Source organism: Microcebus murinus, chromosome 1 (assembly GCF_040939455.1).
Source record: "Microcebus murinus isolate Inina chromosome 1, M.murinus_Inina_mat1.0, whole genome shotgun sequence".
NCBI classification, from domain to species: domain Eukaryota; kingdom Metazoa; phylum Chordata; class Mammalia; order Primates; family Cheirogaleidae; genus Microcebus; species Microcebus murinus.
In genome coordinates, this window is record NC_134104.1 from 29,918,232 (window position 1) to 29,921,014 (window position 2,783).

Genomic DNA, 2,783 nt, shown 5'->3' on the forward strand with positions numbered 1-2,783 from the left:
CCCTAGGATTAGACAACCCTCACCTAACCTTGACTTCCTCTCTGGGCCTTCCACCTAGCCCAGCCTTTCCTAACCTCTCTGCAGCACCTTTTCCTGTTTAGACTAATTTCTAATCTTCCAGTAGAAGGCGATCAAGTCATGGGGCAACCCAGTTAGAACCTAGTCTCCCATGAAACGTTTTCAAGGTGGAAGGGGTTTCAAGTAGATACTATGGCAGAAAAGACAGCTCTAATTGGCAAAAATGAGGTAGTTCAATAGGCTGTGCACTCCAAATAGTTGCTCTCTATGGTGATAAAAACAACAAAAACCATTCCTGCTGTGCAGACCTGGAGATGCTGCCGAACTTATCCCTGAGATTGCTCATGTACTTGAGAACACAGAGTAGGAATGAGGGCCTTAGATTAAAATATACAAAAATACAAAACCAGAATATTTATATTAAGAAAAAAAAGTTAAAATGCACAAGATACGTCATTTGCACACAGCTAGTGCAGTTGGCATCCTGGAGAAAGTGGGACCCAAGGTGCAGTTATCCAAGGGAGCAAATAAATAAAATCACATTGGCCTGGAATAGGGTGGGAGTGAGCTTAGGAGCAGCAGGTCTGCAGCTGTTCCCCCAACCACCCTTTCTGCCTGTCATCACTACCCATCACTTGGGACAGTTCCCAGCACCCTATCTCAAGAATGGGTATAAGAATACAAGATATGGAAAAAACCCTGCCTTACTCCTGAGATTCCCTCCCACAGAATGTAGTGGCTTATGGGTGGGGTCCATTAGTCCGGTCTTGTACTTAATCGTTTCACTCTGGCATGGGCATTATATTATTACATATCCTTCTTTAAAAGGAAAACAACTTCCTATCCAGGCCACTTTCAAAAGCTAGAGATTTGAGGATGGAGTCTCAGATAAAGCATTCAGGTTCTAGGGTGATTTCCCCATAAAGTCCTCCCTTGCATTTGGATAGAGCATGGGTAGGGTTCCTTTGCCTCACCCTTTCCCCCGACCAAGAAGGAAGAAGGGGTGATGCCATGAACCCGGCCTGAGATACATGGCAGTGCCAACCACCCCCAACCCACCCTATCCCCACTTTCTCCACTCTGCTGCTCATTGAAACTTCCTGATAGCAAAAGACTAGCCCCCACCCACTATGGCTCAATTCTGGGCCTCTGGGAGCAGGGCAGGGCTGTGGATCTCTTCTTCTTCCTCCCGAAAGTAGGCTGGCTTTCCCTGTGCGCTAGGGGCCTGCTGGGCCTTCAGTGGACACGAGGCTACCATGTGGCTGATGCTCTGGCAGAAGTGGCACTTCTTGGGCTGGGGTGGCAGCTTGCATTCCTTAGCATGATGGTCTAGACCTCCACAGTTGTAGCACCTGTCTCCTTTTGATCTGCGCTTCTGCATGTTCTTCCCCTTTGGCCGCCTCTCACTCCCGATACAGAACACCCCACCAGGTCCAGTGACTCGGATTCCAGGCCCTTGGCAGACTTCTTAAAGGTGAACTCAACTGCCTCACCCTCCTTCAGGCTCCGGAAGCCTTCCATGTGCAGCTTACTCTGGCGCACAAAGACGTCCACAGGGGGGTCGAGGGCGACCCCGGCGCGGGCGGTCATGGACAGGAAGCCGAACCCCATGCGCACGTTGAACCACTTACAGATGCCGGCACCATGGAGCAACTGCGGCTTGTCCGCAGCCCGGGCCGCGTCCTCCGGTGCCTCCTCAGGTGCCTCCTCCGCCGCCTTGGCGCAGCCACCTGCAAACTGCTGGTTGGACACGGAGCCCATGGTCGTCGGCTGAGCCCGCGGCCCCTGGCCCCTGCTCAGGCGGCTGCTGGCCCCAGAGAAGTCCGGAGGCAAAGGGCCATAAAGTCTTTTTGAACAATGAGTGAAGAATAATTAACTAGAAATGGGAGCTAAGAGAAGGTTCATGGAAGAGGTATCAATTAAACTTGGCAATGAATTATGAGTAAGAGCTTAACAGAAGTTTAAGAAGGAGAAGATCAGAAGCATAGAAACCTCAAAAAACTGTTCTACTTGAAATATAGTAGTAAGAAGCTTTAGGCCTTCTGAAGAATGCAAGCTCATGTGTAATGTTTCAGCAAAAGGTTTTGGGAAGCCAGAGAATAGCAGTTGATGTACAGCAGGTGGAATTATGGAGATAACTAACAGAAAAGATAATTAGGAAGGGGGAACAATCCATCTAAAACACAAACTATTGACTTATCATATACTTTATTTTTGTATTTTTGTAATCTTATCTGTTATCAGCTTAAGAGAACCAACCATTAAAAGTTAAATTCCATGAGAGCATTTTGTCTATTTTGGTCACTGCTGAATTTCTTAGTGCTTAGAAAAGTACCTGACGCATAGATTCAGCTGATTAAATATGTAAATATTTAGAAGTCAAAACTTAAAATCATGCAGTAAACATGTATTGAGCACTTGCTGTATGCTAGCACTGTAACATGTTAGGCTTTTTGCCCTCTTGTCTAAATGATCAAGCTTAAGATAAATCAAAGCTGGTGACAAACAATCTTTCTCAAATGACTGGAAAATCTGCTAGAACAGCAGTGTTCAATAAGGTAGCCACTAACCACATGTGGCTAATGAGCACTTGAAATGTGTCTATTCTAACTTGATGTGTGCCATACATATAAAATACATGAGATTTTGAAAACTCAGTACCAACAAAAAAGAATAGCTCATTGAAAAATTTTGTAATGATTGTATGTTGAAATTATAATATTTTTAAATATATTGTCATAAATAAAATATACCAGTAAAATTAA

At 45.4% G+C, this 2,783-nt stretch overlaps 1 pseudogene; it reads right to left on the reverse strand.

Moving 5' to 3' along the window:
- Nucleotides 1–1,087: 1,087 nt before the first annotated feature.
- On the reverse strand, nucleotides 1,088–1,779 carry LOC142872350 (protein lin-28 homolog A pseudogene; annotated as a pseudogene).
- Between the last annotated feature and the right edge of the window lie 1,004 nt (nucleotides 1,780–2,783).